Raw genomic sequence first — 27,859 nt, forward strand, 5'->3', positions numbered from 1 at the left:
TCAGGTGTAATGGAAGAGTTGTGCTTGAGCCTTTTCTAAACAGTTGTTCTCCTTGATCTTTGGGGTAAAAAGGAGCTTTGCTGCACTTCAAAATGCAGCCAGAGGTGCTGGGAATCTGCTTCTTGTTGACATTTTCATCATAGGTTATATGTTGAAGTGTTGTGTCTGACCTGTTAAGAGTACAAGTTAAACTTACTTACTGCCTCTGTCTTTGGAAACTTTGAAGCTCCAATGTCCCTGAAAACATCTCCAACTCCAGTGTGTGTGATATAAATATCTAGTATCTGCTGAGCTGAATGAAACTTACTACTTACTTACTGACTGGTTAGCATTTTTGGTATTAGCATTGTATTATAAGAAGGCAGATAACTACTGTGCTGGATACAGTCAAAAATGAGTAAATGTCTCTTGTTCTTATCAGGATTGGCCTTGTGGAATCTAAAATTCGTGTGCTGGTTGGAAACTTGGAGAGGAATGAATTTATATCTATTGCACATGTAAAGCCACAGTCTTTCCCTGGCAGCCGAGAACTTTGTAAACAGTGAGTTTCATTACTTTTCTGAACTAGAGTTTGGCCGATGTATTGTACCTTGTTTATATTCCTTCACCTCAGCTTACCTGTGAGAGATGTTCAGTTATGTACCTACTGTTTTGTAGGTACGAGGTCTGCCGGGCAAGGTTCTGAGCATGTAGGATCTTTTTAAAGAAGGGAGAACTTGAGGGAGGAGTTCTCGGAGAACTTGAGTATGGGCTGACTCCAATCTTTAGCTGCTGCGTACAACTAAACTGTTTTGCTTAATCCCTTCTTGAGAGTAGATGCTAGCACCCAAATAACTGGCATCTGTGCATAAATGATAGATTTGTGACTCTGTCTTTTTAGGAGTGGATATGTGTCAATGTGGTTTCTTGGAATCGTGTTTAGGAAAGTGGAGAATGCAGAAAGTGTTAACGTTGATTTAACGTGCGTTATACAGTCATTCAAGGATACAGGTAAGCCTCTATTTTGCTCTAGTCTCGTAGGGTTTCGATTTTTAATTCTAGTGCAAGTTGCTTCACAAAGTGAATTGTGCTTCCTTCTGGTATTAGCTATTAGCTATTTCTGTAGAGCGTGACACGTAGAAGATTAGCCTTAGAAACATACTATTTTGACACCTTGGCAATGTAAGTCCACCTTGAAACAGAAGTGTGTACTACAGCCCTATGTACCATATCCCATATGTGAAATAACAGTTCTGCAGATCATAGTGAACGATCAGAAAGGAACTGCGATTCCTGAAGTGGACAGTCAGGTGTGAAGCCAGGAGAGAGATGCCCGTTTACTGGGTGTAGCTACACTTGTCAAAAGCAGTTGTCAATTACTGAACTTTGGAAGTGGGAATTGACTGTATCAGGCTCTAAAAGAAGTTGTGAATGCCTGCTGACAGTATTGTTTCCAAAATAACAGTTTCTGTACGATACCATCCCAGAACTTTGAAAGGCAGTGAGTGGTCACATTGTAATGACATGCAGTCTTGCACGTCAAGCTCCGTGTTCATCTTCCTTTATTCCTTTTGATAGATGCAGAAATAAAGTCATATCGCAAGCGTTGTTAGATAATGCTAGAATAAAGGGGCTTGGGGGGGAGCAGTCATTTGAAAGTACAGGTCTTTTCCAAAGTCGGTTTACTTCTTCCCAAGCTGACTGCTCTTGTGCCTTTCAGAAGTGCACGTGTGCTGTGAGGCTTGTGCCTTGCTATCGTAATGACAAACTAAGGAAATCGGGTTACTCTTCGGGAGTGACGAGTGTGTTTGGACAAAAAGTTCTAAGTCCTTTAAACTCTTCATCAGTGCAAACAAACATTTCTCCATGGTACCAGCATGAGCTGTGTGTTGTGTTGCTCAGACAACATGAGTAAATGCAGTAAAAGCGGACCTTCTTTTTAGCTCATGCTTTGGGATATGAGACAAGCACAGAAAAAAGGCATCAAAACGCTTGTCTGAGTTTCAGGCCAGGTGGGGTGACTTCCTCAGACTTGCACTGTTACCCGAACCGATGCTTGTCTTGTACGTTACATCCAGTGGCACTGTGTTTGAATGTTGTGGCAAATGTAAATCATGTCAACAACTTTGACAAATACCCAATGCAAACATTCCCACTAAGCTACAACACTAAATTTCCTGTTAGTTTACAGCCAGGCTAACCACCTCAATGTGCTAAAGGAAGGTGTGAAGATTGAGGCAGCTCATGTGAAGAGAAAGCACCTCCACCATTTTTTGCCTGCAGAAACCTTACCGAAAAGAAAGAAGGTATATTAAAAATTGGGCTCTTCTGGCAATATTTTTTTTTTCCTTTAATAATTACTTGAAGACTTCATTATTTTGATGTTGTTGTTTCAGCAAAGCATGCCAGGTACTAGTCAAAATGCTGGTGGGCTTCAGCGCAAAAGGACTTCTTCAGCTGGAAGCTGTTTGGACAGTTCCAGAGACACGGGCTCCAGAACACCGGAAAATTCCTCTTCATCACATAAGATTGCTAAAGTGGACACCTCTCCACTGAGAGAGGTGGAGAGAGAAAGGTTAGCACCATAACCTTAAAGCTGTGAAGAAGCTGCTTTTTAACTGACTCGCGATGGGAATGAGGTCTGGGATTTCTTGTTTGAATCTGTGTTGTTCATAAGCACGTGGAGGGCTCTAATGGCTTCAGGAACAAAGCTGTCATCTCCTTTGGGCACGTGGGGGGAGGCAGGTTAAAGAAATCCTTGAAAAAATGAATTTAATATCCATGAAGACATGTCGGAAGAAAGGAGAAGTGGATACCGGAGGAATTATTTGGTCTTGAATGTAGATCTCCTTGGGTTAGTGTGTAACTTGAAGCCCGAGTGTTTTCCATGTAGGTAATTTTGTTCTTTCTAACAAAAAGTATGGTTAATGCCAAGCAGTATGATGTTCTAACGAAGTGCTGATCTTGATCACAGCAACACTAGAGCTGCTGCTGCCTTGGTGCAGCAGTATGACAACTCGGGCAGTAAAAGTGTGTGTCACTTCCTGGGAGGTCTGCTTGTTCATAAGCTACTTCAGCCCAGGAGGAATATGTAATCTTGAGAGTAATAGCCCAAGAGTACCAAATGTGTAATGCCTGCTGTGTTCAGACCATTTGGTACTGGAGGAGTGGCATTAAAACTAAAATAAAATGGGATGCCCGTATGGGTAGAGCAGATCCATTCATGGAAAGCAGTACAGAGTGCTGGAGGTACTAAGCTGGAAGACAGTGCAAGTACATAGAGACTGACTAAAGAAAACGCTGAAGTTTAAATTTGCGGTCTGAAGTTCAGCGGTCAAAATGAAGATCTCGTGCTAGATTGCCTGGGAGTTTGTTGTTTGGTAGAGCTGTGACAATGAGCTAAGAAGACAGACATTTGTCTTGCATGGGCTTTCTGGAAAGGAAATGTATAGTATTTTACAAACGAGCTTTTTATAACTCTAGCATCTGACTCTTACAGCAATGCTGCATACCAGAAATCTAACGGTGCTAACAAGAGAGAGAAGCTACCTCGTGTAGCTGAGCCATCAGTGTCTAAGGGACTCTCCATTCCTGTTACTGATTCAAGTATGTATTGACGTGGTGGGTGGAATGCAGTCTTTAATTTCACGGCTGAACTCTAGAAGCGCGGTGTCTCTTACAGAAGTGGAGGCTACAGTTGCAATAAGAACATTGGGACCTCCAGTTGGTAGCACCATTCCAGGACGTAACACAGTTTCTCAACCAGGAGGACGTTTTGTCCAAGGACAGCATGAATTAAGTGGGACTGGAATTACAGATCCTAAGAACAGTGCACCTAAACGACCTTATTCAGTGACCACTGAAGGACCTCATTCACCTCCATCAGAAGAATGCCCCAAAACACTAGCAGACGGAGAAAAGGTAAGGAAGGGGGGCTAGGCCAGGGAGGGTTTGAAGTAGAATTAATTCTTGATGTACAATGCATGACATAACCGAGAAGAAATGCATATATACATCCCCAATGGATTCAGGAATCTAAATTTAAGCATAATGCTAGTTTTACTAGGATGTAGGTGTGAGAAATTGTCTTGAACGGACTGTATAGCTATTAAACAATTTTTTTCCCCCGAGATCTGGCACTAGTGACTGGTTTTGGTCTGGTGGCAGGCTCTCTAAATACTACTGTACTTGTATATTACTGCACTGACCCATTGCTCAATGAACTGGAAGCAGTTCTTCATTCAGAAAAAAACGCAAATCTCAAAAGGAAGAGGACATGAATGTTATAAATGTAGACGTATGAGCTAATCTTGTTCTGGCAGATGATTTTCGAATGCCTCTTGATAGTTTTGCTGCTTTAGAAATCAGCAGCCTACTCAACAGGTTGTCCACTGCTGAAACGACCGTGTGGAGTTGCTTGTTAAATCTGGGTTTTGTGGGAGCTTTTGATTAATGCTTGATTTGTTTTCTTGCTATACATAACTCTCCTTAAACAGCTGTTTGTGTGGCTTGACCTCTGATTTGAGGCAAAGAACAACTAGAAAAAACTCCATTTTGACACTTGTAAAGAATCAGCTTGCAGAACTGTTACCTACTATTGAATACTTCAGGTACAGATTTCAAGGTTTGGGTAGTACGACTTCTTGCGAGGCTTGAGATTCCTGTGTGGTAAGGGTAGTGTTGTCTAAATGTTGTTTTAAGAATGGCCACTAACACAGTTAATGTGTTGACTGGAAGCTGTACTCAAATATGAAGGTAACTTCAGTATAGCAATTATTTTGAGTCTGTGTATTCTGTTCTTCTAGTTAACTGGCCAGGATTCAGCATTCAAAGGCGGCGGCAGTCCAGAAGATGTCAGCAGCAGATCTACAGACAATGTAATTAGGAAGGGGTTTTACTCAGTGGGCTAACTGAAAAGCTGAATGGACTCTGCTAGTGCCTAGACTACCTCACATCAGTACTCTACGCGTTTATTGATGTAAACAAAAATATGCTTTTTAGTTTAACTTCTTTCAGCCTTCATTTCCCAAATATGTTCTTGTAAGAGTTATCCCTATTAGTCTTTTTAAAAGTCTTGACTGTCACTAGCTGAAACAGCTTTGGAAAAAGCCACAAAAACCAAGCTGCCCTGTGACTTGGATTCAGAATGTAGGTAAACAGGTTAACTAGTTACTGCAACCACGTTGTGGTGTCAAGTGTGTCTGAACGTGCTTGTATTCATTTGTGCTTTCCTAGTGCATGTGCATATATTGTTCTTCTCCTAAACTATTTTCCCAGTTGGCACATACACTCCTGGGCATCTATCAGAATGGTGCTCAGCTTCCTCAGCTAGCAGCTGTCCCCTGCCTAACACGGCCACGCGCTACACAAGTATTGCCTCCCATGGAGGCCCATAAATAATTGTGGTATTGAAGACAACGCAGCAGAGGATGCTACCAAGGTATGGAGATGATAGACGTGTCCCATGCCGTTGTATCTGATTTTTGTCTTGAGACTGCTCCAGCATGAGACTTGAGGGCTTTTTTTGTTGTCGCTGGGTAGGAAAGCTAAACTCGGAACACACAGCTGAAGATGTACTTAAACATTGCAATAGCCAAGGCTGTTGTGGCACTGCTACCCACCTGCAAGGGAGAGTCTTGAAAGGAATTGGCATGCAGAGAGTGTTTTCAGATAAACCCTGAAAGCTGTTCTACGTGGTTACATGAAAACTTGTAGTAGTCTGAAGTTCCGGTTCTGTAAACTGGTAACACTGCTTACCCAGTTAAGTGCATGAGGGTTTTTTGAGGGGTGGGGAGAAATTCTGATCCCATGAAACAAATGTTGTGCTCTCTCTCTATTGTAACTTCTTTATAACTTGGTGTTTTTGTAAATGAAGTTGTATGTTTTTCCAGAGAATTTTCGTATGTACTGTAAAATACTGTCTTCCAAAAAGATTTTTTTTTTAATTATTATTAATTTTTTTTAATGCACGTGGGATCTGCTTAAAAACCCCAAACAAGTAAACCAAATGTAAGGCGGGCAGGGCAGTGCCAGAAAAAGTATGTTCTACAAAGTGATGATGTCATGGTAGAGTAAATTTGAGGAGACTAGGAACACTGCTTTCCTGCTTCTAGTATTTCCAGGTTTTGAATTAACACCCTCTGAATAGTGCAGCTTGCAAACTGCGCTGACAGCTGAAGTCCCATTTTGCTGTGCGGACAACAGATACCCCTGACTTCTTTTAAAATTAGTTGCTTGGCTTAAACCGCAATTCTGAGCTCTGATCATTTTAAGCATCCACCTCAAACCCTAGTGACAAGACCGAAGGGGCATGTAGCTACCTTGCACGGTCTTCATTCTCCAGCATTCCCCCTACTGCTGGTATTCCAGACTTGTGGAGAAAGCATGACCATGACCGTATACTTACCTTTTTTCCTTATTACCTCTGGCTTCCAGCTTGCTTCAAGTGCAATTCATCTCTTAGAAAATGTGCCTTAGTGGGTTTGAGAGGTCTTATTCCTCCTTCTCCCCTCGAAAAAAACCCAAAACTTAAGAGTGCAAGGCTTAGGTTTACTCACAGGTTAAAATTAAGAAAGAGAACCTATGTTACTTCAGTGGCTTTTAGCAGAGCTACACCCTGAGTTTATAAAATGGTTACCTTGGTTTTGTGACCTGGGTTAAAACCATGGTCTTTCAATACTGTCAAGTCTGTGTACTAGTTACAGTAGGTATACAACTTCAGCACTTGTGTAAATAAAACTCCATCGTTAATTTGAAGGAATTAAAGCTGAAGTAGGTGATAAGATAAACGGCAAAGCAACTATGAAAAGTGTTTTGTAATGGTCTACAAGCCTGTAATATTACCATGCTTTTAAACAAATTCTTCCACTTGACCTGTTAAAGGCTGTTGTGCCCTTAACCTCTAGTCAGCACATGCATTTCTGCAGCTGGTCTCAAACTAACCTAGCTAATTGATATCAAAGTATATGCCTGTACATGGATTTATTTTTTTTAACTCTTGCTTTGCAGAATTATCTTCTAATTGTGCTTTGTTGTTGTTGTTGTTGTTTTTCCCCCCCTCACTCTTAGGGTGTTAAGAAGAAGTTTAGGAAGAAGTCAGGTTACTAGTTTCCTGGACTTGATCCAGCATGGGTCAGATTACACGCTTTATTTTAATGTACCCTGACTCAGCGCTTGGCCGCGTGCAGAGAGATGTTGCTGTTCTGGAGTTTCCCTGGCTATTGCAGAGGTTGGATGCTGCCCCAGCACTATGCAGATTAGATTACAGCTGTTTTAAATAAAGTTCAAACTGCACCAGTTCAACTGAAGTGTTTTCCTTTGTTTATGGAGCAAGTCTTCTGTCAAAGTGATTGAAAGGCAAGTTCCTCATGCATAAAGACTCCTCTCCCTACAATACTCAGAAGGAAGCAGCCCAAGCTAGAGACAGTATTGCCAAGCGTGGTTCCTGTCCTTTAGGGTGAATCCCTCCAGCAGGCTTTTCTATGCTCTGGGAAACATCTGCGGTTATAACTTTGCAGCTGCTGTTGGCTCTAGCAGTCCTGTCTGAATCTGGTCCAGCGCAGGTCACCAAGAGTCAGTGCTAGAAGCAGCGCTTCTTAGCTGTTAGCAATTGCATCATCACATCGCTTCCTGGCATAGTGTCTTATCACTGATCATCTGGGGACAGAGGTTTTTATTCATTTGCCAGATGGAGCTGGTAGTAGGGCAAGTTCTTTCTGGAATACCTGAAGGAGAGAAAAGCTGTATGTGGCCTTCTTTCTCATTTTTGTTTTTACTGAAAAGCAAAGCAATCGGTGCTAGCTTTGCAAGATCCTCAGGGTTATCGACAAACCCCAGGTAAGTAAATGCCTAAACTAAAACAAACCCTAGTAACAAATGCATTGTTTTCTCTTGCTTCTGCCACAATGCATCCCCCTAAGACCCTAAACCCAATACTGAATGTATTTAATTGTGATTGTGCTGAACACAAGATGACCAGAGCCAGAAAATACCTTGGACTTGAAGGTGAGGGAGGCTCCTTGATGCCAGACTTCCTGCAAACTTTGCTGTTTTCTGTCTGCTTTCTTAGCTGGTTGCTGTGTGTGTGGCTTGGAGGTCCAGCTGGAGGGGGTGAGGGATGCATGATCAGTCTCCTTAAAGAGGAGCAGCTCTGCGTTGAGATTGTGTACGGTTAGTAACTTTGAGCAAGACGTTCCATTGCAGGAATTAACGTCTCCTGTGGTTTTACTTGTTAGGTCTAAGCAAAGAAGTGGCTCATGTGAAGTCGCCTCCGCTTCTGCTACTGCAGTGGGTTGGTGTAACTTCTTGCTACTGCTTCTGCAACTGCAGAAACTAGAGAGAGCAAGTAATAGAGGGGTTGGGGGGTCCAGCCGCAGCCCCCTGCTTCCTGGCCAGCTCTGCTGTTGCTCTGCCTTTCGTCGAGTGCTGCGGGGCCAGGTTGGACTAAGCAGAGTCCAGTGGGGTGTTTTCCGAGAAGGAGGCGAGGGGTGGGCTGTTGAGCACTGCCTGCTGCCTCCTAGCATGCTGGTCAGCATGGACTCCCTCCCCTTCCCTGTGCCTGAGGGTTTCTTCAGCCACCATCTACCCCTGGGGTGCCCAGCTCCGAGCGTGGCCCGAGTATGACTACCTGTGGTTGGTAGTCGGTTTGTTTTGTGTTTTCAGGTTTTCTTCCTTGGAATCATGTTGTCCACAAAGAAATGTCATTATCCATCCCATTTCTAATTCAGTATCTACCGATCTAGTGTGACCCAGAGCCTGTGTGAAGGAGGAGCCGCCCCAAAGGATCCTGCAGCGACCTGTTTGTCCACAATCCTTTCTCCGAGTCCACTTCTGGAACTGCAGGGGCAGTGCTTGTGTGCAGAGTCCCGGAACAGCAGCACTGCCAGGGAGCCCCAGCGCCTGCTGTGTCCAGAGCTGCTCTTTCCACTGCCACACTCTCCTCCTGAGCCCTTCTGGTGTTGTAAGGCCGGAGTGCTCCAGCAGCTTGGCCACAGTTCTCCCGTGTGGCCATCCTGTGACAGCAGGCAGGGAAAGGCACTGGGCACTGCTGGGACAGAGCTCGCCATGCTCCAGAGCAGCATTTGCGTCATGGAAGGAGACCCCCTCAGGGCAGTGCCTTAAGGCTTAGGTCTTCTTCCAAAGTTTCTCTCAAGAACATGCAGGCTCTGGCCATGTCCACCAAAAATTACCCTGTCCCGTATTTTTAAGCTGCTTTTTAAGCTCCAGACTAGCTGAACGAGAAGATATCCACTGTACATTTAATTGAGAAAGATGTACGCAAGACGCACCAGCTGGGGACTGATGCTGCCAGCAGGTTCAGCACCCCAGGGGAAGAGGAGGGCAGCCACCCTCTCTGGCTGGAAGCCTGTCGGGGCTTCAGCGTTTCAGCTTTGGTGGCCCCAGGCTGCTGCGGAGCCGTAGTCCAGTCTCTAGGGCTGCAGGGACCCATGCCAGGGGCTGTGTGGAGGGAGCTGGGCAGGGGCAGGGCTGCAGGAGGTGATTGCAGGGCTCTGACCCCAAGCAGAGTGGCTGCAGCACTCGTGTTTGACCCCCAAACCTTGCCTCATCAGTGCCTTTACGGTAGCTGGAGATCCTCATACTTACACATGAGGAGTTGCAGGCGTGATCTGTACCAGCAGTGGCTTAGGAACCCGGACCGGGGCTAAGCCCCAGCAAGAGCCTTTGCACAGAGCTGTTGCTCTGCAGCTCCCTGGCTTGCCTCCCAAAACTCCTCATCCAGCAAAACCTCCCACACTTATGCGGAGCTTTGATTCTTGGGGCTCCGCTGTTCCTCTTGCTGATGCTAATGCCCTTGGCATCAGTTCCCATAATCACGGATTGCTATGTAAAATATTTATTGCAGGACTTATCCTTTTTAAAAAAAAAACAAACCAAACCCACTTTATTTACATAAATTACAAAATAAAATAATCACACTTTTGCTCACACTAAAAATCTACTCTTAAATTAAAACGCGGTTGGGCTCAGCACAGCAAGGAGCCACAGCAAGGTCGTTGCTAGCAGAGCCTTGTGCTCTTAACACAGCGTTCCATTTTTATAGCTCTCATTTTTATAGCTTAAACCATGATAGAGACAGAGTCACAGCAGCACAGAATGGATGCTGAAAGAGACCTCTAGAGATCATCCAGCCCACCTCGGCTGCTTGAGCAGGGCCAGCTGCAGCAGGCTGTGAGTCTGCTTCTCGAAGGTTCTATTGGCTGCGTTGCTCCCAGGTTGTGGAGCTCGCATGGGAAATGGGCAATGAAGAGGGATGAAGTTTTCAGGCACTTTCTGGCCGGTGCAGTGATTTTTATTTTTTTTTTCCTTCTGACTTTTTCTCCCCCCTTCCTGGTCTTGCAGCTGCCCAAGGCGCAGCCAGAGAAGTGGAGGAGGGTCCCTGCCTGGCCTGCAGCTCCCTCCCTCGCCATTCTTAGGGTGATTTGGGGTTATTTTGCTGTGTCAGTGAAGCAAAGCTGGGCTCTTGGGGGCTGAGGTCAGTGGGACCCGAGGAAGGCTGTGATGGTCTTGAGGCTTTGAAGGGCTGTGCACCGAGCCCTGTCCCCGCTGGAGGGGACGCTGGTGGTGTTCAAGACGAAGGCCTTGCAGCCCTTGTTGTCGTGTGTGCCCGTGTCCCCCCCAGCCCCCAAGGTCTGTCGTTGTCGCAGGGGCTCTGTGCTGCTTTCTGCGTGGGGCCGTGTCCGTGAGTCCTGCAGGGACCTGTCTGTCCTGGCTTCCCCACCAAAGGGCTGCTTCCCCTGGGGAAGGGGAACGGGGAGTTGTTCCCGTTCCCGTCCCCCCCCCCCACCATCGCCTGCCGCGCTGGTGGTGACTCAGGCCTGGGGGTGGCTGGGTTCCCCTCGGGGCTTGCTGGCTTGGATCTGGGGCTCGGCGGGGCTTTTGCACCTCTTGGGGGCTGTTTCCCGGTGCCCCCCGCACTCCCTCCCCGTCCCACACAGGCACGGAGCGGTTCTGGAGAAAGAGCTTTTAATGGGAAACACAAAAGAAAAGGTCCCATCCAAGCTGGTCTAACCCCTCCCTACCACCCTCCCCGGCCCCCCCTTCGACAAATACCCCCCCCTCCACTCCCACCCCCCATTCCCCCCATCTCCATCCCTCTCACCCCTGTCTAATCCCCCCCCCACACACACACCCTCACGTTGGCTGCCAGAGCCCTGCGCTTGCTGGGTGCCATTGGCAAGGAGCTCTGCGCCTGCCTCTTCCTCCACTTGCCGGCCGTGGCAGGTGGGGATGGTGGCAGGTCCATCCCCGCGTCCTGCCACGGCTCCTGGGGCTCCATCCCACCGCCGTTGACTATTTTGAGGCTCAGCATGGTGTCGCTGAGCTCAGGGATGCAGTAGTCGGGGGTGAGCATCTCCTCAGGCAGCGAGAGCGAGCTGAAGTCGCGGTCTGGGGTGTCTGCGCTGGTGCCACCAGCGTCCTCGGGCACGGAGCTCCTGCTGGGAGCATCCTGGCTGACCCCCACTCCATCCAGGGAGCAACCGAAGAGCCTTAGGGCCTCTTCCAGGACCATCTCCTGGAAACACTGCAAGGTCGCCTGCAGTGTCCCCAAGGGCTTCGTTGTTGGTGGCAGCGCAGGGGCTGGTGTGGACATCGCCGCCTGGGGGTGCCCCCACAGGGGTGGCCGTGCTGGGGATGTTGATCTGTGCCAGCTGCCCCTCGCTGTGCTGGTAGCCAGGGATGGACACTGGCAGCTCCAGAGGGTCTGGGGCCACCCCACTCCTGATTTTTGTAGGGTGTGAGGTATCATGGTTGGCCCTGGGGGGTCCCTGTGGCTGCCCAGGCCAGGGGGGCCCCGCAGCCCGTGGGACCCCACAGGGCAGCACCCGGCAGAGAAGTGGCGCCTTGGCCGAGCGTGGCGGTGGCCGGTGGAGGCAGGTCGGTGGTTGTCCACTGGATGCAGAAGACCCGGGGGTCGAAGAGGCAGCCACATGGAGCCCTCTGCAGACCTGTGTGGGTGAGGGGGAGCCGTGCTGGGCCGGGGGGACTCTCTGGGGGCACCCGCCAAGCCGGCCCCGATGGCCGACATCCCCCAGCTCTGGGCCAGGGGCGTGGGGAGCTTGTGGCCGGGGCGATCCCCACAGGGTGAGCTGCTGTGCTGGTGGGACGGGGTCGCAAATCGGGGAGGAGACTGGCATCTAGGAGGTGAAAGGGGAGAGGTGGCCCCAAATATTTGGGGAATTCTCTGCAGATGGGCTTTACTGGGCACGCGCCGCCCGGGCGAGGGCAAGGATGCTCACTGGGGCTTGCTGAACCCCCATGCGAAAAGTGCCGGGGGAACGGGTGTGATGGGGATGGCGAAGGTGCCAGAGCAGACTGGGGTGCCATACCTGCTGGTGGTGCCTGGGGGGCCCGGGCTGCAGGGAAGGGCTGCTCCCGCGTGGGCAGGCGGCACGGGTTGGCTGAGCCTAAGAGAATGAGACAGGAGCGATGGCCGGCGGTCTCCTCTGCTCTTGCCCCCCCAAAGAGCGTCCCTGGGCTGCAGGGGTTGGGGTCGGTCCCTACCTCAAGGGTAGAAGGTTTTGGGGAGCATGAATGGCTGGAAAAGCTGGGGCGCCAGGGGGCCCCAGGGCCCAGGCAGTGGGAGCTGCATTGGTGGCCGCGCCATGGTCCCTTCTGGCTGTTGGCTGCCAAGGACTCTTTGGCGTCTCCCCGGAAGGAATGCGGGGGCTCCCTGTGTTCTGCCCCACCCCCAAGAGCCTCCCCAGCTCCTCTTGGGGAGGGAAAGGGTTAAGGGAGGCTGGGGTGGCCCCGGGGCCTACAGGCGGCTCTCGGGGTCTGCGGGTACAAATGCTCTTGGCTTTCAACAGTATTTTTCCGGTGGGGGAAGAACAACAAGTTGATTCAGCTGAGCGAAGCGGGGACCAAGCTACAGCCGCAGCCTCCTTGCGCCAGATGGCAAATGCGTTTGTGACCGTTGCCCACGCTTCTGTTCGCTGCGTTGACTGGAGCGAGGCAGAAATAGGAAAAAGGACCTCGAAGGCGCGAAGGAAGGTCACGCGGTGTCGCTCGGTGGCACGCTTTCCCACAGCCCTCGCTCCAGTAGTGCTGTCAGGTCTTTCAGTCTCCTGCTGGGAAAAGCAGCAGCTCTGGATCCCCCTGGGAGGGGGCAGCCCTTTCCCTGGGTGCATGACACCCCGGAGGAGACGCACCGCGTGCTCCCAGGAAAGGACTGGATTCTGCCCAACGTCCGGTGTCAGGGCGCTGGGGCTGTTTGCGCTCTACGGGATCCCAGGGATGGGGTTAGTACATCCCCTCCTCGTGCTTGGAGGATTCGGCGCTAGCAAGGACACCCCAAGGGTACCAAGGACACAGGCCTCTCGCTCCCGCTGTGTGAACAGTGTGTGGCCTGGGGGACTCGGGACAACTGCCGTGAACCGGAGGCCAAAGATCTCTCCTGGCCTGTATCCTGGTAATCAAAGAGATTGCGCTCTGTTCGTGAGGCACCTCTGGCTGCAAGATTGTGCAAGGCCATGTGCTGCGTAACTTGTGGCAGGGACCGATGCTGGGGGCGTGAAGGCAAGCGCGCTTCTAAAAGCATAAAACTCCGTTTCATTTCAGAGCGCAGCTGAGCCACCCCGCTCCTCAAGACTCTGCCATCTGCACCGCTGTGGCTGGGACTGGGCAGTGCTGCACATCCCAAAGGCCACCGAGTCACACCCGTGTCCCTGCTGCTTTGCCGGGAGCTTCTGCGATGCGAGCGATGTTCTGGGGGGTGATCTCTTGGACTGCAGCTACTCCGTCCCTGACCGGCAGCTGGCCAGGAGGGTTGTGTCCCAGGTGGAATTCCACCTCTCTGACGAGAACCTGGCCAAGGATGCTTTCCTCCTGAAACATGTCCAGAAGAACAAGATGGGCTTCGTCAGCATCAAACCACTGCTGTCCTTCAAGAAGGTAGGCAGCGCGTTGCGCTGGCCAGCCGGGGTGGGAAGTAGGGGTAGGAATGCCTACTTTCTAAAACTCCAAAATGAGTCTTAGAGAGTTTCTTTGACCGGCTTTTCGGTATCATGGGTCCCCGTCCCCGAGTCCCTGCTGAGCGTCCCCCCCAGCAGACTGCTGCTGGCCTGAGAGCTGCTGCCCCTGGAGCAGGACGTGCTGCACAAGGACCCCTCGGCCCCCTCCTGGCCCGGCAGCAACTTCAAGCCCAGCAATTTCAGCAATGCCTTCACTGGATTGCTCCTCGCCGGCAAAGTCTTCCCTCCGCTCGGGACAGGCTTGGGCACAGGCAGCTGCTACGGCCTCTGCCCCAGCACTGAGAGCACTCGTGGCTGCGGCTGGGGGAGTGGGGTGGGTGCCTGGGCACCCTGGCCCAGCAGCCCCTCGCCAGATGCCAAACCTCTTGCCGGCAGTCCTCCGGCAGCGGCGTGGGTGCCTGAGCCCCTCGGCCTGCGGGATGCGGTGCTTTGCCTGCCCCACTGTTGTCCCAAAAGTGGGGTCGTTTACCCGGGGTGCAAAATGCCAATATAAATACAGAGCAGAGGTATTTTATTCCAGTTCATGTTTACGCAAAGATGGGGGCTAGGTGGTAATCCGCAACGCTAGCACCCCTCATGCCTAAAGGGGCAAGCAATTTATACAGTTCAGTTATACATATTCGATTTCCAAAGTTCTTCCCAAAACTATTGCCGGGAGTAGCTTATCTCGCACAGTTTCTATTGGGCTACAGTTTCCCTGCTTGGAATTAAAGGTCCAGTGTTCTTTTCTTCTACAGCGCATGCTCAAGGAGAGTGGGGGGGTAAGTCTTTTTGGTGTGGAATTGAGTTGGTGGTCATGATCTCCCCCTGCCACCTTTCTTTACCTTTCCTCCAGTTTGCGAAGATGCTTCTGACTTCATGCCTATTAGCAATTATTCAACTTTTTGGCGCCTCCTGGGGTAGGATGTTCCCTTCTTCTCAGTTTTTTAGTTCTTCTTCAGGGGCACAGTTGTTAGCAAGGCATGCGTTGATCATACAAAGGGGATCTTGTTTCACAAGAGCTTTGTGGCCTTTTTCGTGTGGCTTAAGTACATAATTTCTTAAGTACATCATTTCCCCCTGTGGTGGGTTGACCCTGGCTGGATGCCAGGTGCCCACCAAAGCCGTTCTATCACTCCCCCTCCTCAGCTGGACAGGGGAGAGAAAATATAACAAAGAGCTTGTGGGTCGAGATAAGGACAGGAGAGATCACTCACCAATTACCGTCACAGGCAAAAGAGACTCCGCTTGAGGAAAATTAACTCAATTTATTACAAATCAACCAGAGCAGGGTAATGAGAAATACAACCAAATCTCAGAGCACCTTCCCTCCACCCCTCCCTTCTTCCCAGGCACAACTTCATTCCCAGATTCCCTACCAACCCCCCCCAGTGGCACAGGGAGACGGTGAATGGGGTTTACGGTCAGTTCATCACACATTATTGTGATACTTGCCAAACCAACCAAGAAAGGTAAAACTGGAGCGCAGGGAGCAAATGCTTTTCTTTCACCTTAGGCCAACTGCTCGGACGCTCTCTATGCTGCCCTGCTGCAGAGGGCATCCCTCTTGTACCAGTAAGAGACATAAGAGTGAATTAAAGCCAGAACTCCAAACCAGACCAAAAACCCAGTCGTGATCAAGAAGAAAGTGGAGAATGCATCAAATATAACAGAAAATTATTTTGGACATTCCCAGTTTACATTTGGAAAAAAGAGAAGGAAAACAAAGAGGAGGAATTAGGTATTAAAAGAAGAGCACTGAATGATAAAGCAGTAGCAGTCCCTCTACCACTACAAACCCACACCCCCACACGCACGTACGCACACAGACTTAACACCACCAAACTCCCCTTGACTGTGACATTCCCCTCAGCTTGCTGGTCTAGAGATACTGAATGCCTGAAGCACACCAAGGATAACTGAAAACATCTGCATGGCTTTAATGGGAATCCTCCAACTGAAACAAAGCGCCTTCTCCCTCTGTCTGCGTTGGCACATCCCCGAGTCACGCTCTCACTCCTCTCCTTCAAAGTCAAGATTCCTAAACGTGAAAAGCGGGAGTGGGGAAAGGTGAAGGGAAGAGAAAAAGAGGGAGAGCATCATCAGTGGAAGACCTGCCAGCTGCTGCTGATTCAGCCCTGTTCGGGGGACCACCCCAGCAGAGAGGAGCTGGTTTGCATGCCACAGACCTCCCTGCCTGTTCCCAGGGACAGGCCATTTGCTCAGCCTTGCCGGCCAAAGCGTGGGAAAAGCGTAGGTGTGCGCCGTCGCTTGCAGAGGAGCACGGTCACGTTCACGTGCAATCCTTTACCTTTTTCCTCCCTGGATTCAAAGGGTTTCTGTCTTCAAAGTGAGAGCCTTCCATACGGTCATTTGTGACATTTCATCCAGGATAACAATCTCAGAAGGATCAGTCCTGCAATAAATATTTTACATAACAATCCGTGATTATGGGAACTGATGCCACCAAGGGCATTAGCATCAGCAAGAGGAACAGCGGAGCCCCGAGAATCAAAGCTCTGCATAAGTGTGGGAGGTTTTGCTGGATGAGGAGTTTTGGGAGGCAAGCCCGGGAGCTGCAGAGCAACAGCTCTGTGCAAAGGCTCTTGCTGGGGCTTAGCCCCGGTCCGGGTTCCTAAGCCACTGCTGGTACAGATCACGCCTGCAACTCCTCATGTGTTAAGTATGAGGATCTCCAGCTACCGTAAAAGCACTGATGAGGCAAGGTTTGGGGGTCAAACGCGAGTGCTGCAGCCACTCTGCTTGCAGTCAGAGCCTTGCAATCACTTCCTGCAGCCCTGCCCCCAAATTTGATTTTCCCACCAAGCTGCCTGCTGGTTTCTGTGGGATGCCCCACAAAGAGGCAAGTGGAGAAAACTCTGCCAAACACCTTCAAGCTAATCTTGCCGGGGTTCCTGGCGCTTGGTGGAGCTTTACCTGTCACTGCTTTGCTTTGGGATATCCACGTCACTGGTCTTCCCCACGTTCAGCTGAACTGAACTTGCAGCAGCAGCAGCTTCCATGGCCCTCCTGGACTCCTGATGTAAAAAAGGGACAAATCACGTTCTCTGTCTTTGATCAAAGTGGAGATAAGCTGAATGCCCAGCACAAACTTAGCAGTCTGCCCTCCGCTTCTGCCCCTTGGCAGCTATAGGTATTAGTGCAGCAGGGGAGAAACCGTTCACTCCAAAGATTTCGGGGCAGGGGGACTGTGTGTTCAAAACACGATTATGAGCAAGTCTTGCCAGCAGCAGCAGCCGCAGCAGCATCTAATAATAATCATCATAATGATAATGACCTTTGTGAAAAATGACTCGTTTTAAAAATTACACCTGTATTCAAGCGTTCAGCTCACTGCTACTTGAGGAAACAAAGGTTACAAAAGTTACAGGCTATTGGGATCTATTTCGATTGAGTGCTGATCTTCCCCCAACATTTCCAGACAAGCTGTAAGAGAAACAGGCAATCTCACAGACACACGGAGATGTCCAGCCCCGAGGACACAGCAAGCCTTACCTCTTCTTCTTCTCCAGCTTCATTTCTGGCATCGTCCAACTTCTTCTTCCTTTCTGGCATAAGGTCATCCAGAAAGCTGAGCTCTCGCTTTGAGAAGCAGAAATCCATCGCTTTCCGGACAAATACGAGAGCCAAAACCTTCACGAATAAGAGGGAAGATGCGGTGAGCTCAGAGACGATGCCACCTCTCACTCCAACGCTGCAAACACCCCGCTGCCGAGCGGTGGCAGCTCTTACCATCATGGGAAAGATGATGGCGGCACGGGACACCTTGATGGTCCAGAGCAGGACGAGGCAGGTCAGCTGGATCGCCGTGAAGAAATGCACCTTTCGCAAGGGCACGTGCCGCAGGTAGATGAAATCCGGCTGGTGCTTCGCTGGCATCCAAAACAGCTTCAAGCGATCAAAGAACTGCGAAATAAAAGGGAAAGGTTGCCACCTTGGGACTGCGGCAAGTTGCTGGCCCTCTCGAGACGTGGAGGCACTTTGCAGCATCTCGCTTGCCGTCAGAAATCCTGGATCCCACTGCATTCCTCCTGGGAGCAGCACCCATTTTCCCTTCGCTCCATCTAGCAACCGGCTTGCCCCTGAGAGCTGCCCACCAAACGGCAACTATGCCATGCCATTCCATTATTAGCATTTCTCGGCCCACTGAATCCCCCCATGAGGATTTCCACCAGTGGTAGAAACTGCCTTCCCTTTGCACCAAATTCCCCCGCTTTTCACGTAACCAAACACTGACCTGCCCTAAACCCTGCAACAGAGAGCGCTGAACTTGCCTGGTCCTCCCATACCTCCTGTGCCTCCACCAATCTTTTTCTTACACAAAAGAGTTTCATTGCTTGCTCTGCGAGAAGTTTTTCCCATGCCACTGCTTTTTTCCCTGCTGCTACAGAGACAAAATACCAGGGAGCCGACATGCTGCACGCTGTAAAAGAGTCCGTACCTGAATTCCTCTGAGCGACGACACACCCGTGTAGAGAAAGACGCCATAAAGCACAGGCATTGGTATAAACTGGGGGGGGGAAGAAAAAAAAAAAGAAAGAATGCAATCGTTTCTTTTTCTGTATTGCATTTTCAGTATTACCACCCTCTTCCACAGGCACTGCCTAAAATTGCTTGAAGCTTTCCAGCTTCCATTCAGGCTTAGAGATGGGTCAGATATTAACCATTGTTTTGCCATTTTGTGCACACGAGTGAGCTAAGGCTCTGCTTTAGGCTGAACTTGGGAGTTATCTCTCCTCAGAATAATCCTATTTTCCAGAAAGGTTGGAGGAAAATAGGCGATTTCACCCGTGCTACCCTATGCCGCATTCTCTGGCGGTAGAAGAAACACTTCTGCCTATTCTTGGGGCAACAGGCAAAGGCCACAGGCCTCCTTTTAGCCTAGAGACGAGATTACTTTGTGGGAGGAACGTGCAAGGAAGCCCACAGGGATGACCTCAGTGTGTTTAGCTCCTGGGAACGGCTGCTCCGCGGCATTTGGGGAGCAAATTGCAGCCACTAAAGGGCTGCCTGTTTGAAACAGAGCAGATGTGCTCGTCTGAATATGCTCAACTGTAACCCATAAACATGGGTGGGCCTGAAAGACACCCAAAAATTCAAGCAGTTGCGTTGCTTGCTCGCCTCAAGCACACCAAACGGGGGCCTGAAGGGCTGCAAAACCTAACCGAGGCTGGTTCCCACCGTTGGTCAAGCCCCAAGGGTTGGGACCACCTCCTCCTCCTCCGCTCCACAACTAACTACTCAGGCCTGCAGAGAGGGGACTGTTTTTCTGTAACCTCCAACAAGCTCACGGTTGTTGGGTGGTTTGCATTTTCCTCTCACCTTTAACACAGAAGTGAAGAAGACAGAGCAGCCCATGAGCACAAAGATCAGCAAGCCAGTGACTCTCTGCTCTCGTATCCCCAGCAACTTGGGTTGTTCTCCTGGAGCTGAGCAGTCAGACTCTACTTTGAGGCTATTCACGTGGGTGATGGACAGGACGGTCGCAGCCACAAACCAGGGCAGCCCCATCACAGAGCACACCCCGAGCATCACGGCCACCACAAAAAGGTCCAGGTGGTACCCGCATCCTTTCTGCAGGCAGGAAAACAAGAAACAGAGCATCCCATAGCACAAGAGCAAGGATAACGTCGCAAGTCAGACTCAAACCCTGCTCGAGCACAAGTCAACTTCTTCAGAATTCAAAACAAGAAATGGAAACAAGCAAGGGTGTATGCAGGCTTTGCACAAGCACCTGGCATGAAAATCTGGCAGGAGTTCAGACACAATGGATATGCAGAGCTTGTGCATTAAATACTTCTCCAAAAAACAACAAGCCACAACCCAAAAGCACCAAACCATTTTTTCCACTCACAAAGAAAACTGTACCACTTGCAAGGAAGGTGTGACTCTGAGTTATCCCTGGCAGCGCATCAAAACAATTCATTCCCCACACCTGCTGCTGCTGCCATTTTAAAACAAAAACGCAGTTCTCTATTGCTCCAAGATTAATTTGCTCCCCCAAAAGGTTGCTCATCTATACTGCCCTGTCACTTGCTCCCTGCATCATTGTTAATCCAGGAGAGCATCCTGCCACGCAGCCTGACCTTGTCCCAAACCAATGCCTTCAGAAAGCATCGGGAATAAGAGCTTCTCCCCAGACCTGCAGCCCAGAAGGGGCTGGGGTCATCTCTCGCAGGCCCTTACCTTCAGCTTGTGCTCCTTCCTGTTCACAATAACGGCACTGATCTGCTGGTCCATGAATATCAAGATGGTGCAGAGCAGAGCTGGGACGAGCGCAGCCAACACCGTCCACCAAGGGTTGGGTCCTATGGGGTTGATGAACCACCCGCGGTCGTCTCTGGTAGGCTGCAACAAAGCCCACACATCAGCATTGTCTCCCAGCCCAGGCACTCCACTGGCTTTCATTTTCCCCTCCCTCCTTGCGTCAGAGCACCTCCCAGCCCTGGCTTCATGTCCCCCTCTCCCGGGGGCTTCAGCAGTGCCAGTCTCCTCTTTGCAAGCAGCTCTAGATACTTCCCCTGTAGGTATCTAGTTTTGGGGCCATCTTCTCGTTTCCAGGAGGAAGCAAGGCACTTGGAGGTGGAAGAGGAGATGGTCACACCACCAGCATCTCCTCCAGACTCAGCCCTGCCCTGCCCCGGCATCACCTTGTGGCACCCCCACGTGCCAAAACACCCCGTTACCTTGAACGCATGGGGGACCTGGAGCTTCGGCAATGGGATCCCAACCACAAAGTCAAGGAGCACCATGATGACGATGGTGAGGAAAACAGCAAAGTCGCTCACTGTGGACCGTACCTGGGGCGAGAAACCAGAGGTGAGAGGGGCATGGCAAACAGGGCCGTAAGGTGAGATGCAAGAGTTGCAGACATCCACAACATTAAGGCTGCTTAACCAAATCCCACCACCCCTCTGAGCACATGCAGCCTGATCCCTTGCTTAGATACTGCTGCTGTGTTTGTCCCTGTGAGATCTGGGGTCAGACAATAAAAAAAAGCTTAACTAGGCCAACAAGGGTTGGTTTAAGTCAAAATCTAAAAATAATAATATTAAAAATAAGAAAACACATGTCTGCCACTACAGCTACACTCACAGCTACAACGGCAACAAGGCACTGAGGCATCCTTTAGTCCTCAAAAGGAAGCTCCTCATTCGAATCTACTTTCCACTCGAGCACATAATGCGCAGAAGGTAGGGGAAAAAAAACAAACCGAAACCCCCAACCCCCAAAACTTTGGGAAACCTGACTTCCTACTACCTGAGGAGAAGAAAAAAAATTAAAAAAAATCAAACCCCAAAAATCTTCAATCTGGGGCAGGTCACGAGGCAGGTGGGAAACGCTACGATGATTTTGCACTCATGGAAATGAGTGTGGGACATCCAAGCTCTTGGAGAGCTTGGCCTGCAAGGCCAACGTCTCCCAGCTTGACCAAGGCAGGGCAAATACTGCTTAGTGCTCCAGGAAAGCCATTTTGGGAAACGAGTGCGGAGATGGACACTGGCCACCTCCTTCTACTTACTCTGGTTGGAAAGTAGCGGCTGGTTTTAAACTTCTTCAAGAAGCTTGACAGGGCAAAGGTGGCGAAGAAGAGGATGCAGCACCAGAAGAATACATCAGGGGTGTAGGGGCCGTCGCGTCCACAGGCAGGTCCTTGAAACTCCCCACGCAAATACGGACATTTCTGGAGAAACAGAGCGTCAGGACACAAAGGCAGTGCGCGTGCGGCAGGGAAACCTCGCATAGCTAGGGGGTTTTGAGGATCTTGGTCCAAGATCCACGACCCTGTAACTGCTCCTGCCAATGGAGATTTATATTTAATGAGCAGCAGCAGCTGAACAAGTGACACATCGAACTACACAGCCGAGAAATGAGATGTGAGGAGACACCATACGCTAGTAACACATTACAAGAAACACTCATCCAGGTGACACTCTTCCATCAGTTGCTTGCATTCATAGCACTGTGTTTCCTTAACTGCATCTGGCTTCAGTCCTCACATCTTCCCGCAAAAAACAACATGCCAGGCTCTCCCAACCCTGTGAAGAAAACCTCATCAGCTTTCCTAACTAAAAAGTAATTCTTTTAAAAATTATTTTTAAACCTGAAAAGGACTAGGATTCACAGGACTAGCATCATTACATTCACTTCACAGTCCTCCTCAAAATGGGAGAACAAAAGATAATTGACATGACAAACGCCACAGTTACAGACGTTCCTTCCTGGGGGTGCAGTTCGCACACCTAGGAGCTCATGCATGCACGAATGGGTGACGCCAGGCAGCAGCCTTCTTACGTGCCTCTGACCTCAGGAAGAAACAGATAGCATGAATACTTTTACTCCATTTGCATCCTGAGGACCAGAGATGAAGCCCAAGATTTGCCTAGATGACACAGTCAGTTCCTTTAAGGGATGAAATTGTTCGTTTGAGTTTGGCTTCAAGGACTCCCACAGCTGGCGATTAACTAAGAGGTATGCTACAGCGAGGAGCCCGACACACAGACTGCAGGACAACTCATCACGCCAGGCCTCTGAGCTTGCAGTTCTCCGCAGGGCCCGGTGCTGCCTGAGCAGGTGGATGGACTTCCCAGTTCCAGAAATACAAGCTCGTGAATCAAACCCTCCTCAAGCACGCAGGCAAAACTGGCTGCGCTTTAGCGAAGCAAACCAACAACGAGGCTTCCTTTGTTTGGGTGCCTCCTGTCTGACGATGCTCTGGGCTACTTTCTCTTCCTGGCAGCAACAGGAATAAGTTGCTCTCATACCTACCAGCTTCTGACAGAGAAAGAGGATGATCTCGTTCTTGCCTGCTAGGACCAGGGGTGGCAATAACGCAGTCTGCTGAGACTGGAAGGGGATGCCTTGGAGGCGGAAACACGCGGGTGTTCATTACTCCTGGGCACTCGGAATCACGGGAGGAGATGATGCCGAAAGGCCTGATCCGATTCACAAACTGACGCACCTTAGGACTGAAAAGGCTTCTCCTTCCACTAACTTACTTTTCTCTGCAACAACAGCCTCAGGAGAGTAACTTCTCCGTAACCCTTTACACTACAGCAACTACAATACTTAATCCTAATGTACCTTACAAGAAAACTACTGCGGTCTTCTCTACTAGAGGGCCAACGCTGCTGCGCCTGTAAGGAGCGCTTTACATTTTATTAACCTTTTGAAACAACGCACTAGCTTTCCTTGCAATCGCATTACGTGGGCTTCCTGGGACTTTATATATGCACGTTCGTTTTCTCTGGCTAAATCAGATTTGGAACGCAGGGGTGGCCATCTGAAAACACTGCAAAACATTCTTTTTACATACATCAGTTCTCTGGTGAAGGCAACAACTGAGGAGGATCTTCAGCTAATGTAAAACTGCGAAGCTCAGAGGAGTCGTACTCCAGCTAAAGATCTGCGCACTACTAGGCAGGAATGTCAAATTAAGCAATGCCCAACAGATACAAGTCATTGGACCTTTTCTTTTACAAGTAGGAAAGAAAGGGTACACAGAAAGATAGTGGTCTGTAGAAAATGCATGTAAATCATCAAGATTTCCAAGGATTACTCGAATCGCTTCCTGGAGAGGCCAAAACAAGAAAGGAAGGAAGAATATTAACAAGATAGCCACAATCCCACTGCCAAGTACAGTTTTCAGGCTTGGGAAAAAAAAAATAACATTACAGTTTGCAGGAGTCATGGAAGAGCAGGTTCCAGATATTTTGCTTTTCCTCCTCCCCTTCTTCCCCCTGCTCCCTCCCATCACCTTAGAGCACGCTGCCCTAACAGATTCACAGAAACTGAAGTGAACGAATATCTTAACCCTGAATTAACATAGAAGCAATACTATGGAGAGTGGAGGTGTGCTTTTAAATTTAACAAGTTCTACATTTAAGAAGCCTCCTCCTTGCCAGCACAACACATGCAAGTATTGACCTGTTTCAAAAATAAACATATTCCCCTTTTTCGGAATATTGACCCAATTCAGTTACAAAGGAACTGTAATTCAGCCCCAACAAACTCCTGCTTTATAAACGGGAAACTTTTTCTAGGAATACCTTTTGTTGGGAAGTGGCTTGCTGAAAAAGGACATGGGCCTGTGGAAAAGTTGTGCGAGCAGAGTTCTGTGTGAAAGAATGTCAGTTTGAGCAACAAGACTAGGCCTTGGCTGAAAATAGCTGGCTTTACTGATATTGGGAGAAAAACAACAGCTGGTCTCGCTGTTATCAGGAGAAAGACAGGGACGGTGTGACCTTGGCATAACTTCACAAGTAACTTTTGAAGAAGTTCTCATGAGAAAGTTACTGAACACGCGTAGCTGCCAACCACAAGTGGGTGTGTTTTAGTAATGAATAAACATTAGCAATGTACCAATCATATTAGGACTAGTAGGCATAATTATCGCAAACTGTATAAATATGAGCTATCCGTGCAAATAAAGTTGAATCACTTCTATCACTCATATTGGGTCGACTTATGTGCATTCCTCCGCCGCTCCAACAAATGGCGCCCGAACGGGGACCGAAGAAAGGGGAATTGGAGCGACGGACACTGAGAAGCACCGGTAGCAGCGACCGGGGGGCAAAAGATTAACCGAACGCTGATCGTCTTGGTTGGTGTGTTAACTCTCGTGCCTGGACCGTCCAAAAGGGGTTCGCCGTCAGTGAGGGCTACTGGAAAAAGGCTGCAAAGACTTTTTAACCGAGGTGCCTTAATCAAGGTAGCACCCAGGAGTATCAAGAAGCCGGCCGGCAATGGATCAAGAGGTAGCCCTAAAATTATTACAGTGCTTTTTAGAAAAGCGGGGAGTAAACTGCATTAAGCAAATTTCGGGGTTAGTCACGCTGGGTCGCGTTAAGGGATGCTTTAAGAATCCGGATTTATTATTTAAGGAGAGTGAATGGTGTAGATTAGGAGACGTATTATGGGATATGGTAACTGATGATGATAAATCAGCTAAAAAACTAATGAAGCAAGGACAGAAACCTTTCAATTAGTGTGGGTACAGCTTTTGAGCTTAGTACCTGGAATGCTATCGGAACCTCCCTATGGGATGAAATTAGTGACGGGTCTAAAGAAGTTAAAGATCTTGTAACTTTATGGAAATTGATTAAGACAACTCTGTAAGAAATGAAAGCAGATCGTAAAGCGTCTGCGTCTGCTTTTGCTGCTCTCTCTCTCCAACCGCAAGCGAAAGGGAAAAGCGGGGAGAAAAACATAATGCAGCGAGAGAGACTTTTTGGAGCTTGTTCGCCTACTCTCGTGCCCTTGACTTCTGCTCCACTCCCTGGGACTGCCGATATTAATCAGCCATCCGACAGTTCCCAAGCCTCCCTAACCGTACGATTAAAGGAAACCCTACAGAATCAGGGAGTGAGTAAAAATCTGCCTACGAAAAACCAGCCCTCAGATACCACCGTTCAACATGAACAAATTATACCTAGCATACACCCTGATTCACATAATGCAAACAAGGACTTGGCTACTCTAATAATAGAACAAAAAGAGACAATGTTAGAATTGTTAAAGGAAATGGGGAAGAGAGACGGGGAAACCAACCGCACCCGTGACAGACACGGAGCCGCCTGTAATAGCCGCTGCAGAAGAAAGGCAGAGACATTGGAGGGGTGTAATAACAGATGCCATTATAGAAGGGACTATGCTCTAAGCATTCCCAGTTATTGCATCAAATGGACAGAAAAAATGGGAGGTGTTTGACTGGAAGGTCATTGAGAAATTAAGGAATGCTGTGAGTCAGTACGGAATCAAATCTGCGTTAACTCACCAAATACTGCAATTCATTTTTTCTGCTGATACCTCAAGATATTAAACAGCTAGCACAGTTGATTTTGACACCCGCCCGAATGTTAGTGTTTTTCTGGCAGTGGGAGAAGCTCTGTGATAGGGAACAAGCAACATCACGACAACAAACAGATCCACTATGGGGAGTAACCATGCAGATGCCGATGGGTACTGGACCCTTCGCATCAGGGAACGCTCAGTTACAATGTGTCACTGAGGTTCATCATCTATCACAGATCTTGGCGTATCAAGCTTTTCTTACCGTACCAGACAATATGTACAGCCATGCTTTTACCCAGGTGAAACAGGAGAATACAATTTATGACCACCCTGACATGAACGAGGGCATGAAAGAAAACACGTTCAAAATACTCGCTTTTGAAAATGCTACTGAAAAGACACACAAAGCATTGTGTAATTTGCCGAAAAATGCAGACATCGTTGATATGATAGAATACACGGATCGATCAGTGGACTCACAGAAAGTAGCCTATGCTGCCACAGCTCTCCAAGGAGCTACAAAGAAACACAAGGCCAGTAAGACACCCTTGGTCAAGTGTTCTAACTGTGGCAAACATGGACACATTAGGAGCAAATGTACAGGTACTGTTAACAGTAAGTGCTGCAACAAGTGTAAGAAAGATAACCATACCACCAAGAATACAGGAAGAAGGGAAACTTTACACCGACTGCGAAGGCCCCTCGCGCGACGACACGAATGCAAGGGGCTTGAGCTGCCAGCCCTCAGGCAGCCTCGCAACCACCAGATCCGCCACCGCAGGAAGCTCCAGAGTGGATGTGGAAACCGCAGTCAACATAAAGGGACCATTGGGGTTTGGACTTAGTGCATTTTTAATGGGGCAATCTTCAACAGCTCTAGAAGGAATTCTGGTGCTCCCAGGGCTTATTGATGCAGATTATTGTGGGACTGTGAAAATTATGATTCATGTTTTAATCCCTCCTGTTTCTATTCCTAAAGGTACCAGAATAGCACAATTAGTTCCATTCAGGTCGTGTGTTCCGAACCCAGGTGAAGTACAACGTGGAGATGGTGGATTCGGCTCCACAGGGAAACCGCAGGTATACTTTGCCATGGACGCAACAAGAGGTAAACCAGAAAAGGTAGTGCAATTGGAAGGGCCCGATGGAGTTGTTGTCAAGAAACCGATGACAATCAATACAGGTGCTGATGTTATGATTATTTCACAATGCATTTGGCCTCCATCATGGCCATCGATCAATCCAAACTTTGGTATTGCAGGGATAGGGGGCACACAAGCCACCTTAGTAAGTCAGCTACCAATTACATTTGTGTTCCCCGATGGTGAACACATTACGACGTGTCCGTATGTCATGACTACCCCAACTGAATTGTTTGGCCTCGTAGGCCATGATTTATTGAGCCAAATGAAGGCAATGTTAGTGACGCATCCTTTTTAGGAGCGGTCACTGAGGGGTAGCCGATTCTGAAAATTAACTGGAAAACAGATGAACCTGTTTGGATTGATCAGTAGCTGCTAAATTCTGAAAGGCTACTAAAAATACAAGGGTTAGTTGAGGACCAGTTGAGAGCGGGACAAGTTGTTCCTTCTACTAGTCCATGGAATACATCAATATTTACCATTCCCAAGAAAAGTGGGAAGCGGAGACTGTTACATGATCTCAGAGCTGTGAATGTGGTGATGCACAGTATGGGAGCCCTGCAGCCAGGTTTGCCATCTCCAGTTATGCTTCCAGAAGAATGGGATTTGTTAATTATAAATCTAAAAGATTGCACCCAGATGGCGCTGAACGGTTCGCCTTTTCGGTACCATCGATTAACAAGGCAGAACCCTATAAGAGATACCATTGGGTCATGTTACCGCAATGAATGCGCAATTCCCCCACGATGCGTCAGGTGTATGTGGCCTGGGCATCAGAGCCTGTAAGAAAGCAGTTACCTCAGTAACTTGCCACAGGATGAGATTTTAACTCAATTGCAGGACATCTTAAGCCATCGCGGAGTAATAATCACTCCTGAAAAGGTGCAAAAGGCAGCACCTTGGAAGTATTTGGGGTGGCACATAAATGCTAGCAATGTTAAACCTCAGAAGGTT

The 27,859-nt window shown here is 48.9% G+C and overlaps 1 protein-coding gene and 1 long non-coding RNA gene across 12 annotated transcripts in view; one reads left to right on the top strand and one right to left on the bottom strand.

Annotated features, from left to right (window-relative positions):
* The window catches only part of LOC126037102 (uncharacterized), a 191,037-nt gene that overhangs the window by 28,773 nt on the left and 134,405 nt on the right, over nucleotides 1-27,859 (top strand). The gene's annotated exons all lie outside the window — the stretch shown is intronic.
* Nucleotides 20,663-27,859, bottom strand: part of LOC126037103 (uncharacterized) — a 108,916-nt gene continuing 101,719 nt past the window's right edge. For all 4 annotated transcript variants that reach the window (XR_007505505.1, XR_007505506.1, XR_007505503.1 and 1 more), the window contains exons 3-4: nucleotides 21,493-21,654; nucleotides 20,663-20,770 (exon numbers count right to left, since the gene is read on the bottom strand). This is a non-coding gene — a long non-coding RNA (uncharacterized LOC126037103). The remainder of the gene's footprint in view (nucleotides 20,771-21,492; nucleotides 21,655-27,859) is intronic.

This window comes from Accipiter gentilis, unplaced genomic scaffold (assembly GCF_929443795.1).
Source record: "Accipiter gentilis unplaced genomic scaffold, bAccGen1.1, whole genome shotgun sequence".
Classification (NCBI taxonomy): Eukaryota; Metazoa; Chordata; class Aves; order Accipitriformes; family Accipitridae; genus Astur; species Astur gentilis.